The 11,797-nt window shown below is 41.0% G+C and overlaps 1 protein-coding gene across 3 annotated transcripts in view; it reads left to right on the top strand.

Annotated features, from left to right (window-relative positions):
- Nucleotides 1–823: 823 nt before the first annotated feature.
- Nucleotides 824–11,797, top strand: part of wasf1 (WASP family member 1) — a 71,749-nt gene continuing 60,775 nt past the window's right edge. Inside the window, exon 1 of one of the 3 annotated variants that reach the window (XM_074615020.1) lies at nucleotides 824–1,359. The gene's annotated coding sequence lies outside the window, so the exon portion shown is untranslated. The remainder of the gene's footprint in view (nucleotides 1,360–11,797) is intronic. The other 2 variants (XM_074615019.1, XM_074615015.1) reach the window with 2 other exon arrangements.

The following is an 11,797-nucleotide window of genomic DNA, read 5'->3' as shown; positions in this document are numbered from 1 at the left end:
GAAAATATTTAAAAAATAAATAAAAAATGTGTACGTTTTTATTTTCTCATAAATGTATATCTTTAAATTCAAATGTATATTCATTATTATTCATATTTCTCATCATTGTTTCTCATTACAATTATGTTAAGTACATTTAATTTAATTTGTACATTTTAATGTCTTTTCAATAAGAAAATATTTTTAAAAAATTAAATAAAATAAAAGGAGATTTTAAGAGTAAATAATATTTAATTTGATATGTTCTCAGAATTAGTCATAATAATGTCAGAAATACCGGACCTGAAACAAATAGTCAATCGATTTTTTTATTCATTAATGCGAAACATTTTCTTATTCCAGCTTTTCAAATGTGAGGGGCAGCTTTTACTGAATTGAATATATTTGGGCCCCCGGACTGTTGCTTGGACAAAACAAGCAATGTGGTTACATTTTTCCACTATTTCGTGACATTTTTATAGGCATATATATATGCCTATAATATATATTATTATTATTATTATTATTATTATTATTATTATTATTATTATTATTATATCATGTTATTATTATTATTATCATATTATGATAATAATAATAATAATATTTATTAGATATATCTAATAACAGAGTACATAATCTACAATGAAAATAATCATTGGTTACAGCCATAACCACATAATATGGTCTTCTGGGTCTATATGGTGGTCAGTATTATCTTTGACCTTTGTAATGTATTTTTTTTAATGTTGTCAATATATGATCATCATATCATTGCGCAGGAGATCTATGAACTGTGTAATAATGATATGCTTTATATGTACAGTGAGGGTTAATTGGGATAATCCAATCAATCAAATCTCTGAAATGGATTGGACAGATAACTAGCCAATGCAAGCGAGCGCGCACGTTATCCGCGAGCCTCCCACGAGCCCAGCAGCCCCAACAATAGAGTGGTAAGTACCATTATTGCCGGTTATAACGGGGGACATTCTCCGTAGAATAAACCTCCTTTCGCCCTCCCTACTATGGAGAGAACACATTTTATCGCGTGTGGGTTAAACTGAAGGATATTTCTGTCGCTACAAAACCTGTGGTTCGCTTGCACGTAACCAGGTTTGATGCCATTTCCACAAATATCTACCCCGAGATTCCCTTTGGAAAAAAAAGCGCCTGGATTCTTCTTCTCCTCCTCCTGCAGCCGCCTCCTCTTCTTCCACCAGGAGTACATTTGATAGCAGAGACAGACAGACAGTATACATACAATCATGGATCCGACGACCAGGGGATTTAAATTCTTGGACACGGTGGCATCATGCTCTGCTGCTGCTCAGTGAGGATGGGAAGAAAATAAGAGGGGATTTTTAACGCACGTATCAGGTAAATTATTTGAACATTGTGTACTGGAATATAATTTGTTAACTTGAAAATATGACAGCACAGCACAGCAGCAACAAAGTGCTTTTTTAGTCACCATGTTGTAACAGTAGACTTAGCTGCTGCACTATAATAACGGTCTTGGTAATTCAACACTGTCTCGCCATAACCCATTACGCACATTACGCACAGGTATAGTGTTAACAAGGTTATAGGACTCCAAAGTGCTCCTAAAACCTTAAAAGTACCAATTTGAATAATTAATACATAAACAACACATTTGTATAACGGGACTGCTTGAAGGGTGAGAGCTCCACATCTGCAGGAGCTCCACATCTGCAGCAGCAGTCTTGACATATCCAGTGCTATAGGAAGAATATCATGTTGGTGAGAAAACCGGTAAAGAGCAAATATTTGCATGCAAATTATCTAAAACATGCCACATATCTCATCTTTCATGTTTTTTTTCTTATTCGTCATCGGGTTGTGGAGTTTCACGTTGGTATACAGTGTGATTAGGTTGAACCGCTGGACGTGATTTAATTTCCCCACATTGACTTGCCTCCGAGAGAGAGAGAGATAGAGAGAGGTAGAGAGAGAGAGGGATAGGGGCTGGGGTCTATTCCAGCCAGCTTGGTTTGCAGTCATGGGGGATGGTAGCCTTCAGCCCAGTGAAAATCATGCTTTGTGAAATTCGAAACCTTCCTACACTACTTCCAAGTGCAGCAAGAAAAAGTGGGCATGAGGAAATTTATGATCAGCTTCCACATCTGGAGATATTCGCTGCATTGCATGATGCCATGCAGCTCCTGTGATGCTGTTATGGTATATAGGGCTTTACATTAAACTGATGTTCTTTTGCAGCCTGTCCATTTAAAAAACCCAACCAAGGAGAGAGGATGCATGCTGCAGGAAAACACTACGGTGAAGCAGCTAGGCAGCATATTTTATGGCTTTGCCCCTCAAAAAATAAAGTAGAGCAGCCCGTAGTGGAAATGTGTGTTTAGATCTATGTGGTTGCTGGTGATGAATGAAACATCAGCTGCAGAGCCATTGATAAAAGTCTATGTGCGCTGCTGTGCCCGCTGCTTTTGACAGCAGATTAGTGGGGCCAGTTTGTAACCTCTGATGTATTAAAATTGCATTCAAATGTAATGATAATACACAAGAGATACAAAGCAGGTGCTAAGTGTAGTGTAGGGTGACAAGATGTCCCACTTTATGAGGGACTGCACAGCATTTTTATCCCTTGTCCCACATATTGAGAGAGACGATGTCCCACATTTTCATTGGCTCCGGTTTGCAAAAGTCCACTGTGGGTCAAGTGCAGGTTAACTTGCCACCGCCTTTGCTACGCCATATGTCCAAAGGGGAAAATTCACACAAGCTATGCAGATTTATGTGGAATATGCTGTAAACTACCACAAAGAAAAAGAAATGCAGCTACAACAAAAACTGGGAAACTACTTATAAGTGGGTGGGTGAAGCCGGTGGAAGGCGATTCTCACAGTTTTTGTGAAATTTGCCAAGCGACACAGTTCATATGAGTCTCACAAGAAACGTGTCTCAAAAAGAGATGTGCCGATCTAAGGATGCATTCGGGCAAAGCATAAAGATGTTACAATGTAAGGGGGCAGAATAGAAATGTTTATTTTTTTTAAAGTTAGATAAACATAATGTCAAAATTGTAGGCTACCTCTCATTATTGGTAACATGTCCCACATTGTCCCACACAAACATACTCTTTGTCCCACATTTGTTTTGTTGGGATCTGGTCACTCTACTGTAGTGTACATGCAGCAGTGACTGTGTGTGATGTGTACGAGCTGAAGGATTTTACTTATTCGATTACTTTATAATGAGGTTAAAGAATTACTTTCTCCAGCATATCAGATCTTTATTGTCTCTTAAGAGGAAATTCTTTAAGTCTAGACAGCAGACACCACGTCAATATCAACAAACAGCTGATTCTCAAAACTAAATTTAGCCACACGGCTCTACACGCCCACACTGTCTGGACCATGATCCAATAAAATGCACAGAGAAGATATTCTTCGGTTTGATTAGAAGTCACAATAGATTCTTAATTCAAGTCAAGATACAGAATCTGTATGTACACTTTAAAAACAATATATATATAGGTTATTGTATGTGAAAGCAGCTCTGACTCCACGGACAAAATAGTCTGTGAGCCCTTGCAGCTGTTCAATTTATCAGTCTGCAACAGTGGCATCCAAACTATGACATGACTGAGTGGAAGCTATAGGCTGAGTTTCACAACAGCTCAGAGGAAGCATATATATGTGCATAAAACAATCACCATATTGAATGAAGTGAAAATTGCCTTCAAGATATAATCTAGTGTCTAAAATGCTGATTTACACAACCAGTGATCAAACTCACTGAGTGGATGTATGCTGAAGGACGCCTACTGTGCCTCAAATCACTGCTACTGTTTTGTTTGAGGCAAGTTCTTCCCCAGTGGGCTACCTCCTGGGGTTTGTTATAGTATTTTTAAGCTTGCAGGAAAACATTAAACACAGGTGAAAAGTAGGAAAGTTGAATCCACATAACCTGCCCTCTGATACGTGAATCTAAATAGCGCTGGGTGTACCAAACAAATGGCACTACCTACAGGTGTGTTCCCAAAATAGAGCGGAACATATTGCATATCTGATGCTGTTTGTGAACTCTTTGCTGCGAGGGATGACATTCCTGCACAGTTTTTGTGTTTTTCTCTGTGTTTCAGAGGCCCTCGTGATAGAAAGAGCTTTGGCAGTCGTCCTGCGGAGGCTTTTGGACCTCTCTTATTTGTTGACATTGCTCTGATCCTCTGCCAGTCTCTGGCTCTCTCATGCTACCAAGAAGAATATGTCTCTTTCTGTAGCTCGCTTTTGTCTTTCTCCACAGAGGTGGAAAGGGGTGATTGGAGGACACACAGAATAACATAATGAAAGAGCGTATAGAGAGAGAGAGAGAGAGAGAGAGAGAGAGGGAGAGAGAGAGAGAGAGAAAGGAAAAGAGATGAGAGTAAAATGAGTGATGGCTGCCTAGTACGAGGAGGTGGGAAGAAAGTGGGCAGAGGATTCTGGGAAAGGTACAGAGGGAATATGTATGTGTGTGGGTGCAATGCCCCTTTACGTGCCATTTAGTGGAGTCACAGAAAGCCCTCCTATCTCCCAGCTGTTAGGATGCTCCAGAGGCTCCGGCACACAGCAGCTATTGTTCCTCCTCTTGGCCCTGCCCACGGCTCTATATAATACTGCCTCTGTCCCCTGGTCTGAACTGGCCTGACAGAGGGACACCAGGGCTCAGTTAGCCCGTCTGACTGGTGCTCCTTGTGTCTTTACTGCCACTGCCTTCCTCCAGCACCTCCGTCCCTGCTTTGTCCATGTATCTGTCCATCCACGGTTGGGACGTTATGCTCTCTCAGACACAGTTTACAATGTCTTTTCTCTCTTTCTTGCACTGCTCTTTTCTACGACTCCAGGGATAGGAGTTGTCATGGTGTGCCTAACCTTATCACAAAACTTAATGTCCTGTGTTACAGCAGGTTTTTTTTTTTTATCTTACTCTGGAGCAAAAGTAGAGCAATATTTCTCCACACAAAAATGTATCAAAGTTAATGATATCAGGGGTAAAAATGAAATCCATTAAATGAAATTCAAGACTTTAAACTTTTTTTTTTTTTTCAAAATGCCAAGGAATTTATTGATGACTTAAAAAAATACAATATAAAGAAACATTCGGGGATTGTGCAAGAAGCTTTTTACACTCAATACAAACAAAAAACAGAGGAGGATGAAAAAGTAAATAAATAAATCAAGGGGCACAAATTAATAAATAAGTAGCATTAGCCTATAATTTTATATGTTTCAAATATTGTGTGGGTTTTTGTTGCCTTTCTATTTTTTAGCTAATTGTAATAGAGGTTAATATCCATTAGAAATATGGTAAAGTTTGTTTTTTATTGGTCCATTTCATTTTATGTAAATGGAATTTGCCAAATATTATAAAGAGTTGCATTGAAAAGCTAATATGTTTGTCCATCCAAACATTTTTCTGTGATGCTCACAGAGCACCGTAATGAACTTTGCCCTCTGTATATCCTTACACTATCACACAGAAACATGTTGCGTTTATATCTCTACGACTTTTTCACTTCTTCTCCCTCTCCTCGTAGTGCCCAGCCACCTTTTACCTAATCTTTTTCCTCGTCTCTCTCTCTCTCTGTTTCATTCTCTCACTGTCACCCAGGGGGAAGGGAGGGCGTTGACAGTGTCTCTCAGTGAGCTGACAGGATATCTCTGAAACAGACCTGTCTGACCGCGTCTCTGCCAACAGGGCAAAAACACAAAAGCCCCGTCTGAGCTCAGAGCCGCCCCTTACTCAAATGTGGGAACCGAGCTTCATCTATATCTGCCCTCTTCTATCAGTTTTGTCCTCCCTCTGCCATCTCTCTCTCTCTCTCTCTCTCTGTCTCAAGTTGAAAGCACCGCCAGCGGCTATTTTCTTCTTCTCCTCTTGTCACTTGCTTTGTATTTTCTCAGTCTGCTTGCCTCCATATCTATACAGCAGGTCCTTACTCACTGTGATGCAACACCTCTGCTGCCAACTACTTCGACCACAGCTGCTGTGTTTTGAATACATGCACACGCGTTTTGTCACTCAGCACATCACTTTAGGCTCTGATGACTTTTTAGAAAGGATTAATCTTGCTTGTATAATGTTCAGCCTATAGCGGGTATTTTGTGCCAGTTGCAGCTTAGCGAATAGAAAGGGTATCAGCCTTTAAAAAGAAATGTATTTATTTAGGCTGAGAAGTTTAGTGTCATGACAGTCTAAATGTGGTTCAGAGCAGATAAAAAACAGAAAATAAGAAGGGAAAAAGGGCTGTATATTGGCTTAAAATACTATTGTTAACTCTCTCCTCATGGCTGTTTCCTGCAAACTGAATAATCCAGAAGGCCTCACAGCTCATCAGTCATTAATAGGCAGGTATTTGGGAAACGGAGCACCGTGGTGTCCTGTAGCTGACCCAGCTTATTCTGTCAGCTGAAAGCCAAAATGAGCTTCACAATGGGATAAACTATGGGCTGTGGAGGCCGCTCCCCAGGTGTCATGTGTATGTTTGGATGCTAAACGTAGTCTGATACCTTTTCTCAGCACAATGGAGCCTCGGTCTGCTCCAGGAGTGAATTGGATACAGGGCTCCCCTCAATAGCTGTTGGCCCGAGCTCTGACAGTCTGTGTGTGTGTGTGTGTGTGTGTGTGTGTGTGTGTGTGTGTGTGTGTATACTAGGGCTGGGATGATACACCTAACTCCCGATTCGATACTATCATGATACTTGGGTGCAGATTCATTATGTATTGCGATTTTACAAGTATTGCGATTCGATATTATGATTTATTGAGATTTTTGTTAACTTTTTTTTAACACTAGACCATGGGGAAACATTGAATCATACACCTCTAGGGACTTTTAATTTGAAAAATTAGAGTAAATGAATACTTGATTTGATTGATGCATGTGGTTAGAGATGTCCTGAAGTCAAATACATCAGTCATTGTCAGGCGCTATTAATTCGATTTTTCCAGCAACCCAAAAATCAAAGAATAAAGACATTCCCCTCACAAATTAGTGGTATTTTCTTTTTAATTTATAAGGGACATGTAATGTTTTGTACTTCTGGTGAATATAATACAATCACATTTCCATGTATGTATTTTGTATATACAGTTCCCTTTGTTAACACCTTATTTTGAAAACCGGACGTAGTCACACGTGTATACTTTCTCTAACTTTGCCAAGTCCGTCGCTAGCTCTTAGCTCCATTGTCTTTATACATCCATGGTCAGCTCCGTTTTACTGTATTTAACATAAATGTAAGTATATGGGTGTTCTACAGTTGTGGCGTCAGTCGATATGACGGCGGTTGGCTTGATTGCAGGTTACAATATGATAATTTTTCCTGCCCATAACAGAGTTAGCATGCAGCTTTAGCCATGATGTCTTGCTCTGCTTTTCCTGGCAATGTGTGAAACCCAAAGTGTTTCCATACTTTACTGTATGTGTTATTTACCAAGTTGGATTTAATATGTGAGGGTTCAAGTCGTATCCACGCGGACCCTCCGCTGTTTTGTACTGGCTGGCTGCGGTTTGTTTTGGTTGACGGATACGGAACAGATATGACGTCACGTTACTCAGACTACAACAATTAAAGCAGTAACTTCCATTGGCATCCCCTCCCTTGGCATTAAAAAATTGCGATACATAGGTGAATCGATTGTTTTTTCACAACCCTAGTGTATACAATGTCAATGGTTAGGGTATTCTTACTGTTTATATTAGCAAAACAATGTAATGACCCTGCCCGTTTAGGTCACATTGTCCTGTGCATAATCTAGCTCTAAATGCTGCCAACTGACATCAAAATGATCTCAGCAGCTGCGCTCGGAGCATGTGTGTATTTGATTAAATTTGAATATGCAAAGTTAAGCAAAACAGTGAACTCCACCATGATGGGCTAAACAACATACAGTATATTTCTCCCTTTTCCTGTCACTCCCCCTCTTTAAATATCCAGGCTCTCTTTTCCTCTCCCTTGATTTCTGTCCTCCTCTGTTCAGTCCCCCCTTCCCTTCTCTTTCACTGATGGGTTCTTACTGAGCTGGAACAGCCGATGCACTGGTCGCCGTGGCGATGTGTGATGATTGATGGAGGTTGGAGGAAACGGGAGGCGAGGCACGTTTATCCAGTCCGCAGCTTGAATCCTTCGTGTCAGGACCGAGACGTCCGTATTCAATTACAGACACGCTGCATTTTCATTAGGATTTTCATAAGCACTCGTTTTTCTTCTCAGTTCCTCTCGCTGCACTCGTGGGAGTATAAGGAACTGCGAGGAAGAGGTAGAGAGGGGACGACAGTGAAGGATTAGAGATAGAAAATAAAAGATGCAATAGGGTTTTGTTTCAGGCACATAATCGATTCGTGCCACTCAGTTTATTTTGGTTCATCTAGCTCAGGACTGTTGTGGTAGTTAATGCCCCTGCTCCTATCTTCTTTGGTATGTTTGTCCACCGTAGACGGTCTAAAAAAAAACCAAGAAATGTTATAAAAATAGTCTTTAAAAAAAGACCAAGGCCGCGGCTTATAAAGGGAACAGAGCGAAGTGCTGAGAAAAGAGAAAAGAGAGCTAAAGGGGAAGTAGCCTCTTAGCGTCCCGGTGTGTTTGTCCACAGTTTCGCAGCAGGGGTGCCTGTGCACACAGACAACTGCTGCCTTCAATTAGGAGCCAATATTTGACTGTTCATTTACAGCTCACAGCGAGCATCCGGCTCCACTTTGGATTTTTCGTCTGATTTGTGCTGGATAAAAGCCCAGCAGGGGTACACTACTCTTCCATTTCAGAAGAGCGGAAATAGAAGGAAGCGTGCCTTCCTTTTTGTCTTTTGATGGTTAGCAGGAAATGCCAAATTCACTTAAATCCCCAGCATGAAAAAAAACAATCTTACTCAGCAATCGCCTCATCTGTGTTCTCAATGCTTATCATACAGCAATGCAGGCGGTTCACCAGGACAAATCATTGCTGCAGAGCAGAGGTCAGATAGAGGTCAGGAAAATTCTTACTGGTGAAAGAAGCTAAAGATAGAGAGTCGGTATAGAGGGAGGTTGTGGTTCAGTGAAAGATTACGTACTGTAGTCTTCCTCCTCCATACAGTGGTGTGCCAGAGGAAATGTAAAGACATGGGGGTGGTTGTAGTTGTTTGTGCTTATCTGCTCTCAGGCCTTCCTATCTTAAACCATTTCAATGATATGGTGATGAAATCAAAGCTCTCACATCAAGCTATGGGAAACAGTCTGAGACACAGCAGCAGTCCCTTACATAACTGTCTTTCATTTATAGGCACATGCCCACAGCTTGGAGCGCTCCTATTATATAATATTATATTATTAGATCTTCTGCACTCACGTACGTTGATGCCGAGATCAGTCTTTAGATAACGGTCATCTTCCTTTATTCTGACAGTGCCCATATGTATCGTCTCTTTGTCCTCGATCTGACGGCGCATCAGTGTGTGTCGGTGCTCATGTGTTTATGCATGAGCTCACATGTGCATCCCTCTGCATCTATTTTAGCACTGTGCTGTTGACTGTGTAGCGAAGCCAGCGAGCTGTAACTGTGAACTGTTGTATTCTTGACATAGCCACTCACCACTCCGCCTTTTTTTTATGAACCGCTGCACTGCTGGCTATCAACTATAGCCCAGCGCTGAGCTAGCTTGGGCCACAGATGCAACACCACTCAAAGCTCAGTGCTGTGGCAGAGAGCATGTGATGCTGACAATTAATTGAGTAGGTGCTTTTAGCTGAAATGTTTTTCGAATTATCATGTCATAATTATGTGCATTTGTATGGTAGATTGGGAGGAAACACTAAAATTTGATTCTCTGACAGTTCCATTGATGTCTATCTGTATCGATTCAGTACTTTATGTTCACATTTACTTGGTCTTTCTATGGCATTTTCATTGCATACCAGCAGCAATGCTATGAAACAAATGTAGCACTAGAAGACATCTTTGCCGTATTTTGATCATGTGCAAATTTACAATTTAAAGCTGAATTCTGAAGACACTTCCTCAAAAACGTAATAACATATAGCCCCTTTTCCACTGCAGGATCTTTCCACCAGAACTAGGAACCTTTTTAGGAACTCATTGCGCTTTAACACCAGGGACCAGGGTCTGAATTAAGTTCCGGGGACATTTTACCCCCCCAGAAAGGGCTTTGATTGGGCGTTAGTATTTTCTGACAGTACCAGAACTTTCAGGCTGGGGTTTTCAAGGATGATCGTCGCTGATTGGTGAAACACACAAAGCTCCGCTGCTTCAACTCGTGTACTGCTTCATTCATAAAACAAGGATGTACTGTAGTATTGATTTAGGACGAGGGGAGAGCATTTCTCTCTGTTTGATAATATTAAAAGTAAATTTACGCCACAGAGAAAAAGAGAGAGAGATCAGGCGAGCGAGCTGATAGAGAGAGCGGTAGAAGAGACCCACGATGCTGTGAATGAGAGGGGAGAAAAAGTTATTTTCTGATTATTTCACGGCGGTTACGCTCTAAAGCACAAATAAATAACCTTCAAACACTCAACAGATGATTTACTGTGGAGACAGACTCTTAGTTTCATTTTCCTCCGCTGCATTTCATTCACTACATCTAACGTGCATCAGTAATGCAGCAGAAAATGTCGTCGCAGTGAGACAAAACCTAAGGTTTATTTTTTTTTCAACTTGTTTTTTAGATGAAACAGGCGAGTGTTTACTGCTGTGACCACCAGCAGCCCTCGTCCCATGTCTAGTTGCTTTTTCACACGTCAGCGGACTAACTTGCCTAATCTTCGCAGGCCTTTAGACCGCTATGGGCTGAAGGAATCTTTTAGTTCCTTGAAAAGTAGTCCCGGGACTAAAATTACCAGGGACTTCTTGGTGGAAACGGGGCTATAGATGCTACTTGAGGACCTTGGGAACTATGATTGCTCTGCTTTATGTTTTCTGTTACATAACTCTAGTCCTTGATCCTTGGTAAATGCAGCAGAACCACACTTATTTTCACCTGTTATTTGCACAGTCCCTCCATCGGTGCATAAGGAGATAGGTGCACTTCACTGACTACACGCAGGGTGCACCTCAGATGACGGGTGTGCACCTGTTTGATGAATAATACAGACATCTCTAGGGACAGACTCTGAAATAGAATGTGAAACGAGGCTCAGCGCCATGTGCTTCAGATGCAGTGTCCTCCTCAAGGATCGCAAATGAAAAGCCACTTATCGTATGATATTGTTTTTGTTGGAACCAGAATTTAAACCCCAAAAATGCCCCATTAATATGACAGGTGTATATTTCTTTTAGAAATCAACATTTACTGATGATTAATTATTTAGAGGCAACACAGTGTGTGTACAAAACACACAATGCACACATACCACGGTGAGCTGTGAAAGTAGTGCAGCAAGAGTCCCGTAAACAGTAGCAGATGGGCTGCAGTGATAATGAGGCAGGTAATGGTATTCAGGGCTTGTTTGGGTCCTTCAGCAAACCAAGATACCAAGAGGAAAAAAAGGGCGTGTGGGGACGGAGGATGATGAGACAGGAGTATGTCTGATCTTTAAATTAGGTGTAACAGTTTTGATTGATCCTAATACTCTCCCTATGCAAACTGTAGACTATAGTCTAAGATATGTAGCCATGTGCTTCTGTTTGTTGCACAGAGATTGTGTATCTTCGGGTCCTTAGAACAATGAGCGCTTGTTTTCGGGGTAACGGACAGATGGATAAATGACCTTTTTTCCGTCCAATGGGACATTTTTTGGAAGATTGGCATTTCAGAAATAATGGGCCACCCTCTTCTCAACACCCAATAATGTTCAAAA

The sequence above is a fragment of the Sebastes fasciatus genome, chromosome 18 (assembly GCF_043250625.1).
Source record: "Sebastes fasciatus isolate fSebFas1 chromosome 18, fSebFas1.pri, whole genome shotgun sequence".
Lineage (NCBI taxonomy): Eukaryota > Metazoa > Chordata > Actinopteri > Perciformes > Sebastidae > Sebastes > Sebastes fasciatus.
The sequence above is the reverse complement of the archived record's forward strand: the minus strand, read 5'-3'. Positions and strand labels throughout refer to the sequence as shown.